This window comes from Leucopleurus acutus (assembly GCF_964270905.1).
Source record: "Leucopleurus acutus genome assembly, chromosome: 16".
Taxonomy (NCBI): Eukaryota; Metazoa; Chordata; class Mammalia; order Artiodactyla; family Delphinidae; genus Leucopleurus; species Leucopleurus acutus.
In genome coordinates, this window is record NC_139158.1 from 7,455,877 (window position 1) to 7,475,472 (window position 19,596).

The 19,596-nt window shown below is 51.0% G+C and overlaps 1 protein-coding gene and 1 pseudogene across 3 annotated transcripts in view; one reads left to right on the forward strand and one right to left on the reverse strand.

Annotated features, from left to right (window-relative positions):
- The window catches only part of COL26A1 (collagen type XXVI alpha 1 chain), a gene marked incomplete at both ends in the record, with an annotated part of 176,169 nt that overhangs the window by 11,276 nt on the left and 145,297 nt on the right, over positions 1 to 19,596 (forward strand). The gene's annotated exons all lie outside the window — the stretch shown is intronic.
- Positions 4,206 to 19,171, reverse strand: LOC309972444 (histone H3.3A-like; annotated as a pseudogene). Its single transcript has 2 exons — positions 19,152 to 19,171; positions 4,206 to 4,622 (listed from the first exon to the last, which is right to left on the reverse strand). The product of its transcript is annotated as a histone H3.3A-like (transcript).

Sequence of the window (19,596 nt, forward strand, 5' to 3'; positions counted from 1 at the left end):
TAACAATAACTAACTGTTAGAGGATTTTCAGGAACCCTGAAGCAGATCCTATGGAAGGAGACACACGGCGCGCTCTTCTCCTCTCTGAAGAGTCAGGGGTCCCCAGCTTCCTCGCCTGGGCTTCCTTTCCCTGCCTCCCTGAAACCAGGGTCTACATGTTTCTTTGGTGGCCTGGACAAGACCACCTTGAAAGAAGCTGGACCCAGTCCAGGTTAATTCTGTAACACTTGGGCAAGAGGCGGGGGCTCCCACCTTCTGGGCCTCTGTCTGCCCTACCCCCAGCCGCGTCCGGAGTGATGGGCGGGAAGGTCAGAGCTGGCCAGCTGACTGCTGACCTTTGCCGGCTCCCCTGCTGCCTGTAACGATGTTGCCAAGCTTGTTCCGTCAGGTGTTAATGGAAGTTATGAGAAGCTTGCTCCTGAACCAAGCTCAAGGGTTTCCTTAAGAAAGAGGGAGGGTGTGAAGACCAGGCTCTGGAGCCAGGCGGTCTGGGTCTGAATCCCCGCGCTGGGTGGCCCTGAGCGAACCATCTGACCTCTCTGTGCCTCAGTCTCATATGTAAAATGGGCGTGGGTTTACTTCCTCAGGTCGTTCTGGGGCTTCAATGAGTTAATGTTCATAAAGGGCTTAGAACAGTATCTAGTAGACACTCTATGCAGCCCCATGAAATGATAAAGGCTTTCCCAGAGTGGGCAGTGTGATGATGGACCTTGCAAAGCTTGGGGAAAAGAGGAGTTTCGCAGACATCTGGGACCACTGGATCCGTTTCTGGGGAGCGTGTTGGTTGGTGTTCCAGACGCGGTGCTCTGGGAAACGCTGGCCTAGTGGGTCAAGGTTAAATGCCTCAGCAGTTATGGTGCCCTCTGCCTTTTGCAGAGGACCTCTGGCTGGGGTCATTTGCAGCCTCGCCCTGCAGTTGCCCACCCTGGTGCTGTGGAGGAGCCGGAGAAACACAGAAGGGAGGGTCCTGTCAGGGTTTCGGAATCCCTGAGAGCCCGCTCAGGTTTTCAAGGCCAAGAGTGAGGGATGGGGGCTGGTCCTCTCTCCCAGCAGAGCTTCCACCACTGGGTGGGGTGGGGCGGTGGATGAACACAGAGGGTCGCCCTCAAAATATGACTAGGGAGCAGGTTGGAGGGTCTGGGGTCCTGAGATGCCCGTGGCGAGTCAGAGGCTGAGGAGTTCTGAGGAGCTTTGTGTCCCGGGAGTGTGACAGCTGAGGGGACCCTGTGTGGCCCCAGGATGGGTGAGAAGGGACCGGGGGACCCACAGTCAGGCCAGCGCTTCCCTTCATTGACTCAACGCCTCACAAGTAACCTGAAACTAATAGGATTGGGCTAAGATCAAATGAGGAAATGTGTTTATTAAATATGCAGGCTCATTATTACTCAGCGCAACCTGCTCCCTGGCCGAGGGCCCCCACCTTTGCAGCTCCCTCCAGCCCGAGTCCACCCTCTGAACAAGCCTGGGGGCACCAACACTTGCCGGAGGATGGATGTTTGCTGCGCGCCGCGCGTGCATGCGTGCGTGCGTGTGTGCGTGTGTGCGTGTGTGTGTGTGTGTGTGTGTGTGTGTGGGTGGTGTTGTTTGCACCCATGCCTGGCTGCAGTTTGCAGCTGAAACATTTTATGTCTTTGAAAGGGTCTGGTCCCCTCCCCCTTCCACATTCTGGAAGGTCAGGGACTGTGTGACATTTGCTGAGAAGTCCCCCAGTTCCTAGCACGCAGGAGGCCCGGCAGAGGGGCTTCTCTGCTTGGAGCCATTGTGAAAGGCTCAGGCTTCCCTCTTCCCCAGAGAGTACCTTCTGGAATCTGGCCCTGCTGCAGGTTGCCCGCTGACCCTGCGGCCCTGCTGGCCCCGGAGGCGCCAGGGCCTTTGGGGAGAAGGTGGCAGTTTCCCTCTGACTTGGCTCCAGCTGTCTGCACCCCCGCCAGTTGCCTCTGGCATCTGACATTTTTGTCATTCCTGAAAGGGCTTATCTGGGGAATCGGCACTTACCTCTTCCTGCCCCTCCCTGATTGACTTGGCCAGACGGCTGATTCTCCCTTCTGAGAGGTCTCAACCTGCCCGGACACCCTCTATTTCTGGGGTCATGGGATCCTGGGCCTCTACAGGGTTTGCCAGGCTCTCTCTCTCTTTTGTCCCCTAGCCGACGATGACGATTAGCTCAGATCCTGAAAGTCTTCATGCAAGAGCTCTGAATACGTACCTTCCTGGAGAGGCAGCTGAACTGATGGGAGAGACCCCTATATCAGGGACTTGGAGGGAGCCCAGTCCAATCCCATCTAGCCTGCTTCTCGTCTCTCTGGGTGCTCTGCTCATCACTGGCTACCTTCTAATCTCAAGCTGCTTCCTGCCTCAGGGCCTTTGCACTGCCTTGATCAGTTTTTACTTTTTCTTGGCCTAACTAGTTCCTGCTCAAAGCTTAGAGATCCGCTTAAACATCACATCTTCAGGGAAACTTTTGCTGGCCCCCCTCCACAAGGTAAGGTAAGGTCCTTTTGTTAAGCCCTCAGAGCTTACTCTCATATTAGAAGTTCATGATAACTGTAAGTCAATCCTATAATTAATTGATTGATAATTAGTTAATAGTTGTCTATGCTATGACTGTAAATTCTCCGAGGGCAGGGATCTTGTTTGGTGCTGTATCTCTTGGTTCTCGCAGAGTGCCGGGATCACAGAGAGTATCCAGGAAAGGACTAACCACTTTGCAGGCTGTGTTAGCTTCCTACTGCTGCTGTAACAAATGGCCATAAACTTTGTGGCTTAAAACCGCACAAGTTTATCACCTTACAGTTCTCAGGGCTAGAAGCCTGAAGTGGGTCTCCCTGGGATGAAAGGTATTCGCAGGATTGGTCCTTCTGGAGGGTCCAGGGAAGAATCCGTTTCCTTGCTTTTTCTAGCTTCTAGAGGCTGCTGGCACTCCTTGACTTATAGCCCCTTCCTCCATCTTCAGAGAGCCTCCTCCAACCTCTCTCTCTGACTCTGATCCTCCTGCCTCCATTTTATAAGACCCTTGTGATTAGGTTGGGCCCACCCGGTTTAATAATCCAGGATCAGCTCCCCACCTCAAGATCCTTAGTTTAATCACACCTGCAGAGTCCTTTTTACCATGGGAGATAACGTATTCACAGGTTCCTGGGGTTAGGATGGGGCATTATTTAGCCTACAGCACAAACGGAAATGAAAAGTGAAAGATTTGGGGCCTTGAAGGGTTGGATTGAGCTTAGATTTCAAACAGTATTAAGACTGAAAGTGGCTTTGAGCCTCAAAAACGTGTTAAGACTCAGCCTTGTGTAGAGTCATGATAAGGGCATAGCCTTCCCACTGAAGTCTTTACAGAGGCTGTGAGGTAGGGATTTAACTTTTGTTTCTTTCCCCACAAACCTCCCCTCACACTTCTACTGAAAAATCCATCTATTCCCAGTAATTTGAAATGCCGCTTTTATCACATACTAAACTTCCCTATGTACACAGCCCTTTTTCTGAACTCTTAATCTGATCTGGTGCCAAAACTACACTATTGTAATTACTATATCCTTATTCTGTGTTTTGTTAGTTGATAGAGCAGTTCCTCTTTGCTGTTCATCTTTATCAAAATATTCTTAGCATTTGTACACTTTTTCTTTTGGGTGAATTTTATTTTATTTTTACAATTTATTTATTTATTTATTTTAATGGTTTGATGTATTTTAATAGCAAACTTACAGGAAGAGCACAGAAGACAGACAACATTAAAAACATGTACTTGCATATAGGACAACTCAGTTAGAAAAGTATAGTGAATGGATGGAATCTATTGTATGATAAAAATGCTACAAACACCATTTAGTTGCAGTCAATAAGAAATTTACTTGTTTTAAAAAAATCCAAAAAAAAAAATCCAAATACTGGCATTGTCCAGAAAAATTTGACAGGTTTATTTATAATTGTTATAAAGTTGAACTGCTGAAACTTGTTCACTCAAACATTTTGACCTGCATTAATGCTTTATGTCCCCGCATTTATATTAAAAATTCAGACACAAATGAAAATGGAAAAGCTGCCATTACCTGATTTCTGTCCCCTATTTTTCCACCTGCAATCATATTCTTAGGTACCTTTTGACCCCATGGGGGGGGGGGAATCTAACATTCAGAACTACCAATAACAGGAAGAGAAATTTTTTTTCTTTTAAAGAATGAAATGTTTCCCATCATAGTCGATTCTTAAGCACCTTCTCCACGTACGCGGCGTGCTATAGCTGGATGTCTTTTGGCATAATTGTTACACGTTTGGCATGGATAGCACGCAGGTTGGGGTCTTCAAAAAGGCCAACCAGCTAGGCCTCACTTGCCTCCTGCAAAGCACCAATAGCTGCGCTCTGGAAGCGCAGATCTGTTCTGAAGTCCTGAGCAATTTCCCGCACCAGGCGCTGGAAGGGAAGTTTGCAAATCAGAAGTTCAGTGGACTTCTGAAAACATCTGATTTCGCGGAGCGCCCCGGTACCAGGCCTGTAACAATGAGTTTTCTTCACCCCTCCAGTAGAGGGCGCACTCTTGCGAGCGGCTTTTGTAGCCAGTTGCTTCCTCGGTGCCTTACCACTGGTCGCTTTGCGGGCAGTCGAGCCATGGTAAAGAGACCTCCTGACTTAACCCCACTTCTCCTTCCGCTGGAGCTCCGCGAGCTAGAGGCAGCGCTGGAGTTGGAGAGTGACAGCGGCGCGGCGGCAGCAGCGAACACAATTGAAAGATCTTGGGTGAATTTTAGAATCATCTTTTCTTGTTCTATAAAACATGCTGTTGGGATTTTGATCTAGGCTGTGTTGACTTAATGGATTAATAGAATTCAATGTTTATAATACTGTGTGTTTTTCAGTCTTTCTGCTCCATTTATCCAGAGCTTGTTAGATTTATTCTTAGGCATTTTGTAGTTTTTATTGCTATCGTGAATGAGTTCTTTTTGTTCCCTGACACTTTTAAATGTTGATGTCTGGCAAATAGGAAAGCTGTTGATTTGGGGTACGTTGATTTTATGTCCTGCTACCATAAGGCATTAAAAAAAATATTTTGATGGTTTTTCAGGTGGCTCTCTTGGGTTTTTGAGGTAGAGAATCCTATAGTCTTCCAATGTGTGTGTGTGTGTGTGTGTGTGCGTGTGTACGTTTGTGTGTATGCGTGTTGGTCACCACGTAAGTCAACATCTTTGTTGACTTGGAAGAATGAGGCTTCATCTTTCTTACAAAGGATGGTGACGTAGAGGGCTCTGAGGAGAGAGAAAGGAAAGCGGGTTGTGGTTTGGTCTCCCCCAGAGTCATCTTCTCTGCTGCCTCTTCTCCTCCATGTTTACTCTGAAGAGAGGCAGACAATGTGTGGGTCCTGGACGTGGTTAGAAGATGATGGTATATTTGCCTCACTTCTTGGTTTATAGATAGGATATTTTTGGAGTCCGAGGACCCAGGATTCACCCACCTTTCCCTCCCTCTCATCCCCCCTTTATTAAACAAATAGCCTAATAATAGACTGCGGTTTCTAGACTCCTTGTAGGGCCAATCATTCTGATGAGGCTAAATTATTTCTGCCATTATCACGCATCTGCCCTCTCCTTCCCCATCAGTGACAACTTATTCTTCCTGAAAACAGCCCTGGTCCTAGACCATGAGCTGTCAGCTTCTGTTTGGTCTCTTTTTCTCTAACAAAGCCAGCATCTGTTTGAAGCGGGTGGGGAGGCAGATGCTGAGCTGGGAGTGGGGAGCATGTGAATTCCTCCCTCCCCCCACCCAGCTTGTCCTATGCCGGGAAATGCAGTTAAAATGAAAACCAAGGGCCATCTTGTTTAGCAGAGCCAAGAACATGAACCTATGTCCTTCTACACTGGTGCTCAGGTAGATGGTGTTCCCTGAAAACCACAGGTGGCCCAAAGCATGCCTAAGGCGAGAGAGCAGTGTTTCAGGCTGGCGTGACACTCTTTTATAGCCTGACGCCAGCTGTATTTTAGCCCATGCGTTAGCTGTCCAGTTGCTTCATATGGACTGGGGCTGGCCGTGTGGGCCGACTCTGGTCCTCTGCACCCGTTGGTGGGGGAATCACAGGGACAGCTAAGACTGAGTCACAGCTGTGTCCCAGAGAATACAGAGGGCCAAAGTCATCAGTGCCTGGGATCTTGACACATCCTAACAGGGAAGCTTCGGGGGGCCTGGGATTGTCTGCCTTGGTTATCGCCATATCACTGGAATCTGCCCATATGGAGCCAGAAATAGGTGATAAAGCCAAGTAGGTTCATGCTGGGTGGGCATCTGCCATCTGTGAGTAGGCAGGCAGGTCAGTTTATAAAGGTTCAGCCAAGTTGGGCTGCGGTGGGTGGTCCCAAAAGCACAGACCTAATGATACTCAGAACTTTGGAGTCAGGCAAATTGACATCAGAACCTTGGCCCCTCGTCTCGCTGTGGGCAAGTTCCTGTTACCTTGCATCAGTTTACACATCTGTGAAATGGGACTAATCCTAGCCAGTTCCTGTGGGAGCATTCAATGAGCTGTTTGAATCAGGGCTGTGTGTTCTACTTGGAATCTAGAGTGAACAGTGGCCCCTGGGGTGGGTTGTTCTGCCTTCTGGATGGCGGAGCACCTGGCCGTGTGGCTGCCACGGGCAGCTTTCCCCAGGTCCTGTCCTGACTTGCTTTATTCTTGTTTCATGTGCTTGTCCTGCAGCTGGACTTCGAGCCCCTTGGGGTCAGGAGCCGCATCCTAGATGGCTTTGTCTGCCCCAGCAGGTAACCCGGGGCTGAGCATGGAGCATGGACTCAAACAATCCCTTATTGATTCAACCGCAGCCCAACTGGGCCACCACAGTTGCTTTCTAGGCCAAGAAGTCCAAGTCACTCAGGATCCTGGAGTTGCATTCTAACCTGGAATGAACCAGGGAGTGAACAGGGGCTCGCTGGGCCATGACGCAGTGTGAGGGCCCAGGCATTGCACGAGCAAGGGGTTTGGAAGGAAAGTTCAATTCCCTGGCTGGCCGTTGGCAGGGAGGCGGGAGGGCTGGAAGTTGTCTGCCTGCTGGCCCGGGGCAGCTGCATGTGGGGACAGCTGTCTCAGCTTCGGACATAGGATCTGCCCCAAGATTAATAACAGAGCCTGGCCATGCCCGTGGGGAGCAGAGAGGGGCTTGGGTTACCGCGCACCAGGAAATTCGCCTGCCCCACTGACAGTGGGTGGGTAGCCGGCAGGATGGATGGGCTCTGGGGGCTGGGGGGTGTCTGGGCAAGACAGCTCAGTGCGGGCCCAGCCAAATGCACCCCGATGGGATGCAAGCTGACCCTCCCAAGGGCCGCTTTCTTTCCGCTGGACCCGAAACCGGCAGGAGCTGATCTCCAAGAATTATGTGAAGCGTTGGGAATGGAAACCAAATGTTGGTGTCAGGTAGAGAAAGCTGATGGAAGCTCTCGGCCCAGCAGGCCTGGGAGCAGCAGGGGTTGGGGCTCCGGTGGCCAGCACAGATGTTTAGGTGAAAGGGGGCCTGACATCTTCTTTTAAAAAAGGTTTATTTTCCCCCTGATTATTTTCCATTCGGAAAATATGGAAAAGTGGAAAGAAAGAAATCATTTATAATTCCATTTTGTAGGTTTAAAAATTTAAATTCTTTTTATTGTGATAGAATACACACAACTTAAAATTTACCACCTTAATCACTTTTACACGAACAGTTCACTAGCATTAAGTATATTCACATTGCTGTGCAACCGTCACCACTATCATCTCCAGACCCTTTTCATCTTGCAAAACAGAAACTGTGCGACCACTAGACACTAACCCCCCATTTCCTCCTCCCTGCCAGCCCCTGGCAACTGCCATTCTACCTTCTCTCTCTATGGTTTTGACTACCCTAGGTACCTTGTATAAGTAGAATCATACAGCATTGGTCCTTTTGTAACTAGCATATTTCACTTAGCATAATGTCCTCAAGGCTCATCCATGCTCTAGCATGTGTCAAAATTTCCTCCATTTTTAAGGCCGAATAATATTCCATTGTACGGGTGGACCACATTTTGTTTCTCCATTCATCTGTTGATGGACACTTGGGTTTCTTCCACCTTCTGGCTATTATAAATAATGCTGATTAAGGACATGGGTGTACACATTTCTCTGAGTCTCTGCTTTCAATTCTTTTGGCTAGATACCTAGAAGTGGAATTGCTGGGTCATATGGTAGTTCTATTTTTAACTTTTTTGAGGAACCATCAGACTGGTTCCCATGGTGGCTGCACAATTTTATGTTCCCACTAGCAGAGCAAATGGGTTCCGATTTCTCCACATCCTTACCAACACTTGTTATTTTGTAATTTTTTTGGATAGTCGTCATCCTAGTGGGTGTAAAGCGGTGGTTTGGATTTGTATTTCTCCAGTGATTAGTGATGTTTAGCAGCTTTTCACGTGCTTATTGGCCATTTGTTCATCATCTGTAGAGAAATGTCTATTTAAGTCCTTTGCCCAATTTTGAATCAGGTTTTTTTTTGTTGAATTGTCAGTGTTCTTTATATATTCTGGATATTAACCCCTCATCAGATATGTGATTTGCAAATACTTTCTCCCATTTCGTGGGTTGCCTTTTCACTCTGTTGACTGTGTTCTTTGATGCATAAAAGTTTTAAATGTTGATGTAGTCCAATTTATCTATATTTTCTTTTGTTGCTTGTGCTTTTCATGTCATATCCAAGAAATCATTGCCAAATCCAGTGTCAAGAAGCTTTGGCCCTACATTTTCTTTTCTATTTTGCCCTAGGAGTTTTATTCTTTTAGGACTTACATTTAAGTCTTTGATCTATTTTGAGTAAATTTTTGTAAATGATGTAAGGTAAGGGTTCAATATCATTCTATTACAACGTCATTCTATTACAACGTCATTCTACTACGTGTGTACAATTTTCCCAACACATTTTGTTGAAAAGACTGTCCTTTCCCAATAATTCCATTTTTGAGAGCCATATTTCTTTTGGTATTTGCTGTGTGCTTGCATATATATATATATGTGTATAATTTTGCACAGTTGATATCACACAGGATTTGTTAAGGAGGAAAGTCAATATATTTAGTCTTGGGTCCTGCCTTTTTTTTTTTTTTTTTTGTGGTATGCGGGCCTCTCACTGTTGTGGCCTCTCCCGTTGTGGAGCGCAGGCTCCGGACACGCAGGCTCAGCGGCCATGGCTCACGGGCCCAGCTGCTCCGCGACATGTGGGATCTTCCCGGACCGGGGCACGAACCCATGTCCCCCGCATCAGCAGGCGGACTCTCAATCACTGCGCCACCAGGGAAGCCCGGGTCCTGCCTTTTAACACATTCGCCTGGAAGCCTCAATGAAGTGGTCTTCAGTCATTATGTAGGTATTCCAGATGCCCAGGGCTTAGCAGGGACTGCTAAACGGTTGCTGAGTGTGCAGAAATGGTTCAGAGAAGGTCACTGTCTTCAAAGTCCAATAGAGGAGACTAAATGAACAATTATCACAGGAGGTCTGGAGTCACAAAAGTCTGGACAAAGGGATACAAGGAAACAGAGGCAGGAGCAATGTGGTACCCAGGACAGCTGGGGAGGCTTCCCAAAAGGGGTGACATTTGAGGTGCCTCTGGAGGAAGAAGAGGCAGAGATGGGGAAGACGGAGGACAAGGAGTGAGCAAAGGCCCAGCGAGTGGGTGGGAGGGGGCCTGGCATGGTGTGGCCCTGGGTTCTGAGAACGAGAGACAGAAGCAAGGACGGAGGTGAGCATGGTTCATCCTGGGGGCCATGAGGAGCCTCTGAGTTCTGGAAGGATTGGAGTGGAGTGATGTGGGCCACCAGATATGACGCCCATCAGAGCCTTGCAGCCATATAGAGTCAGGGGCTCATGCTATGTCACCAGTCTGCAGAGAGATGAGTACAGCTTGGCAAACGGTAAAATGGTAAAATGGCAAATGGTAAAACCTTCCGGAGAATATCTCACCAGTCACAGTTCACCACCACCCTCTTTCAAGGCCTGTGTAGGCTGAGACATAATGTAGCACAGGGGAGGTGATCTTGCCTGGGGCTTTGTTTCTGAGGGTAGTATAATTTGATGGCCAAGGATCTGGCTCGTAGGTTGAGTCCTGCCTCTACCACCTGGCAGCTGTGTGACCTAGGAGAAACCATTTCTTCTCCACAAGCCTCGATTTCCTCATCTGTAAAGTGGGGACAACCATCATATCTACCCCAAAAGTGGAGGAGAAGATTTATAATAGACTTTATCACATTAGGAATTATTATTATTTTTTAAATTAATTAATTAATTTTATTTTTGGCTGCATTGGGTCTTTGTTGCTGCGCATGGGCTTTCTCTAGTTGTGGCGAGTGAGGGCTACTCTTCATTGCAGTGCGTTGGCTTCTCATTGCGGTGGCTTCTCTTGTTGCAGAGCAAGGGCTCTAGGCACGTAGGCTCAGTAGTTGTGGCACACGGGCTCAGTAGTTGTGGCGCATGGGCTTAGTTGTTCTGTGGCATGTGGGATCTTCCCGAACCAGGGCTCGAACCCGTGACCCCTGCATTGGCAGGTGGATTCTTAACCACTGTGCCACCAGGGAAGTCCCGGAGGAGAAGATTAAACAAGAAAAGTCTTTAAAGCACTTGGTATTATCCATCTTGGATCCTGTGTTTTAACTTTTAATTTCATTTGTAAACTTTTGTGAAAGTTGCACATGTACATAGTTTCAAGAACCAAATAGTTCTACAAGGCTTAAAACGAGAAACAACAGCTCTCCCTCATCCACTTCCTTTCTCATGTTCTCCGGAGACAACCACTCCGACTCTTTTGACTTTTCATATTTTTAGTATTTGCACCCACATCTCTAAGATACGGAGTTACATTGCTACAGCTTGGTTTTTCTGTTTCGGGCATTAGGTATCAGTTTTCCACTATGAAAGGTGAGAGTGGAGCATCTTCCACACGCTGCCCGCCCCTTCACACGCATTTCCTGTGCCCCCATTTTCCCAAGACACTTTATGTCACAATTCTAGTTAGCACAATACTCAGGTCTTACATTTTATGCCAAGTGATAGCTGAGCCATGCAGTGTACCATGATGGCTTTTCCTGAACACATTTTTGACCCTTCTTGTTTTTGTTCACTTAGCTTTTCTGTGTTTTTATTAATTCGTCTCCAAACTCTCTCCCAGTTGTGCAGATTTCCTCCTGACACTTCATGAGATATTCCATTACTTTCATCTTCTTCCGGCAATTGCTCCTTGAACCTCTGATCTGCTGCGATCTGGGCAGGTAGAAGCCTACAATTTTGGGATTGCTCTTCACCAACAGCCTGGGGATTTCCTTTGCCCCAAGCTTCCTCCCTGTATTGGGCACCCTCTTTCCTACAGTTCATATCCACTCTTTTGGGTTTGCTCCCTCATTGTGATGGAACACATCCTCCAGTAGCCTTCTGAGAAAAGGTGGCATGTTTATGAGGCTTAAGGTTAGGTGTTCTACCCGAGAGCCAAGGCTGAGACATTCATATATTTCTCCTGCCTGCCTTGTACACGGGGCTTTACACCAGGGTCTCCCACTGACTTCCCATCATCCTCAGGTTAGACTGCCAGGGATCCACAAACCCAGCAATGCGAGCTTCTCCCTCTGAATTCATACATTTTATTAGTTTCTGGCCTCTTACAAATGCCTTTCCTTTCTCTCCAACTTAGCCATGCACTCAGTAATACGTGTTTTTGATATTTTAACCAGCATCATTAGTTGTGCTGAACCAGGAAGGATTTTGCGCACAAGATAAGGGCCTTGGGTGGGGGAGGGGAAGAGGGACCATCTGGGGAAGATAAGAACCAGAGCCTTTCTTCAAAGGCCACAGAGAAAATTGCCTGTAGGGAATTCACACTCAAGCACTCCAGGTGGGCCTGTGAGTGCCAGGAACTATGGAGGTGACTGAGGCAAAGTCAACTTTGCTGGTCCAGGGGCTCATATGGGTCAGACACCCCCTGGGAGCAAAGACCCAAACTTCAGCCCAGTCACAGGTGCAAACAACCGGGGACAAAAGCAAGGGACAAATAAGTGAACACACAAGTGAACGCCTGACCCACCATCTTCCGGGAAACTGAGGCCCTGGCCTCACCTCTCCTCAGGGGCAGGTCTGTAATTCCGAGGGGTCCTGGAGCAAAGTCCTCTTCTGTGCTTTGTTCCCACCAGACCAGCTTTCCAGAAGCCACTTTAAAGAAGCCACAGAGGCCACCAGCTTTAGGGGTCTTGCTTTTTCCTTTGAAGTGGGAGTGGGCGGAGAATGAGTTTTCCAGAAAATTCCTTGAGGCAGCCTCAATGTAAATATCTGGTGAGGTCTTAGGAATTGGGAACTGCTTCTCTGGGGCCGGGAAGCTGAGGGCCCGCTGCAGAGGGCTTGGGTAGAGGGGTGGGAAAGGGCCTGGCCAGCTGGGGCCTCCCACACACCCCCAGAGCTCCGCTCCCCTCTCTCCTCCCCTGTGGCCCCAGGATTCCCTCCGAAGAGCATCCCCCCCTCTGTAGGTCTCCTCTTTGGCCTGTGCCCTTTGCCCCCACCCTGCCCCTCCATCCTGACCTGCTAACCAAAGCCTTCTGTGCGAGGTCAGCGCTGCCTGGCGGATGCCTGGGGGATGGGGAAGCAGAAGGGAAGGGGGATGGGGAGAGCCCCAGCCTTCAGAGCCGGAGCAGATGGAGAAGAAAAGAAGCTTGTTTTCCTCGCCGGGGGTCCGGTTCCAGTATAAGAGGGGAGTTTCTCCAGTCTCGAGAGTTTGCTTGCACACAAGCACACGTGGGAATGTGTGAGTGGCGGGGGGGGTCACCCCCTTTTTGCTGGAAGTGCTGGGGCCTGCTGGGGATTCTGGTTGTTGTTTACCTTCCTCAAGGCCTGACTCTGTCTGGGCTGTGAATTCATCCCGGGCAGGGGCCGTGACCCACCCCCCCCCCAGTTCCTGTGTACCCTGGGTGTGTGTCGGCACAGATCTGGTTGCGTGACAGCTGGTCCCAGGAGACTTCAGGCGGAAAAGAGAGTCTTCGTCTTCTCCAAGGCTCTCTGCGGGAGGGAGCGATCTCTGCATGTGGACCCAGTTCTAGAGGACTCAGAGCTTAGAGACAGCGTCTGTCCTGCTCACTGAAGTCCCTGGAACATCGTCGATGCCTGATTACAATGGCAAACACTTCATTCGTGCTTATTCTGTGCCACGCGGTCTTCTTCCTGTGTTACGTATATTGACTCATTCCTCACAATGACCCCACAGGTTAGGCGCTGGTATTATCCCCATTTTCTAGGTAGGGAAACTGAGGCCCAGGGAGGGAGAAGTCACTCTGGGCTTCACAGCAGAGCTGGGATGTGGGAGGCGGGTGCCGAGGCGGGAGAGCTCTCCAGATTGGGGGAAACGGCAGGAGCAGAGGCGCCCCGAGGGCAGCGGGTCTGGCCCTTTTGAGCCATCCGCACCCACCCCTGCGTCCTGTCTGTAGGCACCTTCCAACAGTTCCTTTCTTTTCGTATCAGTTTTTTTGTACTGCACGCCTTCTGTATTAACTAGGGACCAAGTTTCCCAAAACCAGGCTTATGGTCACATCTGGGAACCCCGGAAAGGTGGCAAAGGTCTGTGACCCAGTTCCCACTTGTCTGAACTGCACCTCCCTCCACAGGCCTGGTGTGGCCACCGCTCGGCTGTGTGGCCTGGGGCCAACTCTGTGTAGGAGGTGGAATAAAAGCCCCCAAAGATGTCCACATTCTACTCCCCAGAGCCTGTGAATATGTTACCTTACGTGATAAAAGCGACTTTGCAGATGTGACTAAATGAAAGCTGTTGAGGTGGAAGATGTTCCTAGATTCCAGGTGAGCACAAGCTAATCACGCCGCCCTTCTAAGAGGGAGGCAGGAGGGCAGACGTGACGACGGAATGAAGAGGTCAGAGTGATGTGAGGAAGGGGCCTTGAGCCAAGAACTGCAGGCAGCCTCCTGGAAAAGACTCGGGACAGATTCTCCCCTAGAGCCTCCAGAGGGAACCAGCCCCATCGACGTCAGCCCCGCCGACACCTTGACTCCAGCTCAGGGAGACTGATTTAGGACTTCCGGCCTCCAGAGCTGTAAGATAATAAATGTATATCATTTTACCTTGCTGAGTTGATGGTAATTTGTTACAGCGGCCCTAGCACACCAACACACCATGCCCCCACTCTGAACCACAGTCTCTTCATCTGGAGAATGGTCACAGCACCCACGTCCTGACTCCAAGGCTCTGGGGGTCAGAAAGCAGGAGACCTTCCATTCTTCTGGGCTGTTGCTGGAACTTTCCGTCACCTAAAGCAGGTTTCTGCCCATCAGCGGATGAATGGATAAAGAACACGTGGTATTGATGTGCAGTGGAATATTATTCAGCCTTTAAAGAGAAGAAAATCCCGCCATTTGTGACAACATGGATGGAACTGGAAGACAGAATACTGAATGAAATAGGCTAGGTGCAGATGGACAAATACTGCATGAGGCCACTTATAGGAGGGACCTAAACTAGTCAAATTTATAGAAGCAGAGAGTGGAATGGTGGGAGGAGGGGCAATGGGGAGGTACTAGTCAAAGGCTACAAAGATGAGTAAGTTCTAGAAATGCTGTGTAGTTAACAATGCTGTAGCGTGTGTTTAAAAATTTGCCAAGAGGGTAGATCTCGTGTTAAGTGTTCTTACCACAGAATAATAGTAATAATAATCATGATAATAAGTAGGGCAGGAGGAAACTCTTGGAGGCAATGGATATGTTTGTGGCATAGATCGTAGTGATCGTTTCCCTAGCGTATCCTTGCCTCTGAATTCATCAAGTTGTATCCATTAAATATGTACAGCTTTCTGTATGTCAGTCATACCTCAATAAAATGGTTTAGAAAAAGAAAACAAGCGGGTTTCCAGACCTCACTGTTGTGAGGTCTCTTCTGGAGGGGAGAGACCCTTACCCAGAGGAATTCTAACCAAAGGCTCTGCAATCCCACCGCAGGCCTGATTAAAAGAAGCCTTTCTAGCAGGAAAACTGTGCGTTGTTAGTTTTCAGTTTTTCTTGTGTGAACGACCGTTGGGAGGCCTGGTTCACAGCATCCTGCAGCTTGGGATGCATTTAATTTTCCGTCTTGATCCCATGGCAAAACCCACAAACAGGGGTGCGTTAGCCTGGCCCTGGCGGCCGCGCTCCTGGGACGGATGAGCTGCAGGTGGAAGGGCCCTCCTGAGCTGCCCTGTGGGAATCACCTGTCCGGCCTGGTCCTGGCGGCCGCGCTCCTGGGACGGATGAGCTGCAGGTGGAAGGGCCCGCCTGAGCTGCCCTGTGGGAATCACCTGTCCGGCCTGGTCCTGGCGGCCGCGCTCCTGGGACGGATGAGCTGCAGGTGGAAGGGCCCTCCTGAGCTGCCCGGTGGGAATCACCTGTCCGGCCTGGTCCTGGCGGCCGCGCTCCTGGGATGCATGAGCTGCAGGTGGAAGGGCCCTCCTGAGCTGCCCTGTGGGAATCACCTGTCTGCGGGCGTTCCTGGAGGGACAACGGCACTGCAGAAACAAACCAAGAACTTGAAAGTGCGTCTCTCTGCCGGATGCCAGGGGAAAGGGGCAGTTCTTCTCCGGTGATTTTGTGTCTTTCTTGTGGCCGGCCCTGCGGTGCCTGGAGGACTTGGGCAAAGCCGCCAGATGAGAGGGGAAAGGTGAGGGGAAGGTGGGCTGCCCGAACAGGGGGACACCTGCCTTCAGTCACAGCGAAGAACGAAGTGGGGCTGAGGAATTACATTGGACCACGCTTCTCTGGAGGCTGCAGCCTTCGGGTGGGGTCTCAGCCCTGGGGTCGTGCACACAGGGGCTCTGGAGAAAACCTTCTGGAACTTAGCTGTGTTCACGTCCTGCCCTTGCTTACAATCTGTTCTGAGGGCTCCCCCGGCCTCGGGCCAAGGCTGGAACCCCGAGGCCACTCCAGCCGCATACAGCTTCTCTGGCAATTCTAGCGCTTTGAAGCTTTTGCAAGTGACCATCCTCCTCATGAAAGTTCCTCAGCCCCGGCTCGGAGTCAGGCTGATGCTGGATGCTGGGGGTCCTTCCCCTCCGCCCAGGGTGGTGTGCATCCTGGGAGGGACCTGGGAGGCCTGGACCAGTGGCAGCAGGAGTGAGAGGGTGATGTAGCAGCCCAGTGGGTGCTGAGGAGACAGCATAAAGCCCTGGTGCAGGCGAGGGGGCCGAGATGCTGGGGATGGTGCTGTTTGCCGAACGAAGGGCCGAGGTGTGGGGAAGGGAAGTCGGTTTGGTGTGATGCTGGGTTTGCATCTGAGCCTGGGGAGGGTGCAGTGCCCGGACGTCCTGGAGAAGATGACCGGGGGCCTTCCCCATAGAGGTCTGGAGTGGACGAGCTCCCTCCAGGCGGGCATAGAGGGAGACGGGGGAGGGTTCATGGGATCTGCGGGACCCCGACATCTAGATGAGGCTCAGAGAGGGCGGAGGAGGGGAGAAGTTGACAGGGTTCCGAGAGTCAGGAGGGGAGATTTGGGAGACAGGGACTGAGGCGCGGGCGTGTGGACTCCTCTTTTGAGAATTGCGACCCCGAAGAAGAGGAGGAGAGAGAAGGATGAGCCCTGGGCATGGGGACCCGGATCTGGTGCGAGAGCCTGGAACATGCAGGTCACTGGAGTAAGATCCAGTGGAGAATGGACATGAAAGCATGGAATATATAGGGGTTGGGGGGTGGGGGGACACCTGGCATGGCCTCCTGATCCCAGGTCAGCTGAGAAGCGGAGAGGCCATCTGCTTCCAGGTGAGTGGGAGGGGGAAGACTCAGCCCTGGTAAGCCTGGAGGACGCTGGGGAAGAAGCCAAGGCAGTGTGCGCCTGTGGGCTCAGCGTTCCCCGTGGATTGAGAGGTGGGCGGCCTGCAGGTGCAGGGAAAGGAGAGGAGGGGAGGGGAGGACAGCAGAGCATCTTGGTGGGGGACCAGGGAAGACTGAGCTGCCACCAGCATGGAGGGCCCTGGGGGGGCCAGGCAGGACGTGGCTCTGGGGGATCAGAGTCCCTGGGCAGTGGGGCAGGGCCGGGGCGGTTTGACCTTACCATCCCTCCCCGGCAGAGCCAGGCGTCTCCTCCTCAGGGCTCCCACAGCATCCCAGGTCCTGGCCTGTTCTCATCACCTGCCTCCTATTTCTGCGGTCCTTCGCATTGTCTGTGTCCTTCCCCCAGATCGCAGACCTCCTTCCTGCTCTGTCAGCCAGTGACCACGTCAGGGGCTGGTGCCTAGAGAGGGCTTAATAAAAGTTAATGGACGGGGACTTCCCTGGTGGCGCAGTGGTTAGGAATCCGCCTGCCAATGCAGGGGACACGGGTTCGAGCCCTGGTCCGGGAAGGTCCCACATGCCGCGGAGCAAATAAGCCGGTGCGCCACAACTACTGAGCCTGCGCTCTAGAGCCCGCGAGCCACAATGACTGAGCCTGAGTGCCACAACTACTGAAGTCTGCATGCCTAGAGCCCGTGCTCTGCAACAAGAGAAACCACCACAGTGAGAATCCCATGCACCGCAACAAAGAGTAGCCCCCGCTCGCCGCAACCAGAGAAAACCCGCGTGCAGCAATGAAGACCCAACGCAGCCAAAAATAAATAAATAAATTTATATTAAAAAAAAAAGTTAATGGACCAAATGGCTTAGAACCACCCTCAGGAGCTCAGAGTGTCTTTGCTCTGGAAGCCACAGTTAGACGGGGTGAGTGGACAATGGTTCACTTCTGTGCCTGACGTGCCCCACACGCTGGCTCTGCTTTGCCGGAAGTTCTCTCCGAGCCCCTGGCTGGGGGATGACTTTGGAGACCCAGGTGTTTGCAGAACTACCTGCCTGGAAAGGATGTAGGGCTAAGGCTTTCCCTGACACCGCCAGTCCTGTGGGTGGCAGAAGCTTGGCCCGGGCCGGCTGGAGGACGTGGTACCTTGCTCGGCCAGTCCAGTTTCCCAACTGTTCTGGCTTCTGGGCGAGAGGCAGTGTTGCTCGGGCCCTTCTGCCGAGGTGGGGGTGATGGCCTCTGTAATAGTCCCCCAGCTCTGATGCTGCCTTGTGAGTTCCATCTGCTGCTGAGGAGGAGGCAGAGGCCCAGAGAGGGATGGGGCCTGTACAAAGTCACACAACAATTCCTGCAGCTGGACCCCCCAATCCAGAGCTCTGGAAGCTCTTGTGAGGAAGACCCCTGGAACCCACCGGCTGATCTCAGATGGAAAGGGCAGGATCCGCTGTTGTCTACCCATGTTTCCCGGCTACCTGCTGGAGGGCTTAATGGGCCATCCATGAGCAGTGCTGATAGCAAGATACCTCTAAGAGGTGGGGAGCAAAGCCAGATTTGAGAAGTGGTGATCCCAAAGAAAAGGCAAACTTCACAAACGGCAGGATGTAATTCGGAACACTGCACTCATTCTCCTGGATTTTGCCCTTTGCAGGGGAATTGAGGCATTCCTTAGAGACTCCGACAGCCGTGGGTTTCTGGGGTGTCATGGGCCACCCAGCTGGGCCTGGTGTTTAGAGCCGGAACCCCTTTCCTTTGGAAAGGGATGCAGGTCCAGAAGGTGTTCTGCTCACAGGAGACTCGCTCGGTTGTAATTGTGTGTGATCCTCGGCGGGTATCAAATACCAAATTCCACAGTCAGTCCCTTTCAGCCGTCACATTCCTCAGATTCTTATCAGTTTTTTTTTCCTCAAGTGAACACTGGGAACCACTCTCCCCGCTGATTGCAGAAGGAGGGGAGAAAATTAAAAACAGGAGTCCTGGCTTTCGTCCCCGACTCTGCCACCAGCTTGCCATCCACCTTGGGTTCTTCCCTTCTTCTCTCACCTGTAAAGAGAAGGGGTTGGGACAAGATGATCTTTGCAAAATCTCTTGTACAAAGCTTTCGTAATCCTTCATCCAAGTCCACAGCAAGATGCCGTCTGGAAAATACACCTAAACAACATTCCGACTGCTTCACCAAGCAGGAGAATTTTCCAGCACATCTGCAGTGGTGGGAGCTTAGGAGTGGTGGCCTTTCCATGTGTCCCCTCCCTCACGGGGCACTGTTCCTTCCCCTGAATGTTGCAGCAGAGATTCTCAGAGATGGGCATTCTGAGCTCCAAGGGGCTGAGAGCCCTCAGGGGAATGTTCCAGTAGTTTTCATCTCCCTGCCCAGCAGTCTGCTGTATGGCCTTCGGCCGTACCCGTTGGTAGCAGTAACCATGGCGGTCACTACCACTGATTTTCCTTTACAAGTGACAAACTGCTTACACATTCATTATTTTTGTGGATCCCAGACTGCATGTTATTATTCCCAGTATAGAGAGGAGGCCCCAGAGGCTCAGGTGCCATGAAGCCCGTTCAGCTAGGCAGAGCAGAACCAGGACTGGAGCCCGGCTCTCCTGACCCACCCACATCCTGGGCACTTTGCACATCCCATAGTGTGTGGGGTCACGCAGCTAGTCAGGGGCCTTGCATGAGGCAGGGGCTCCGTGGACATTTGTGCAAATCGGCGAGTGATGCCCCCTCGGCCCCGCCATGCAGGGCCAGCGTCTTGGTTGGCATTCAACAGTAGGAGTCTTGGGGCACGTGCTATGCTGATGTTTATGGAAGTGAAACATTTATATCCCAAGGATCCTAAAACCCCAA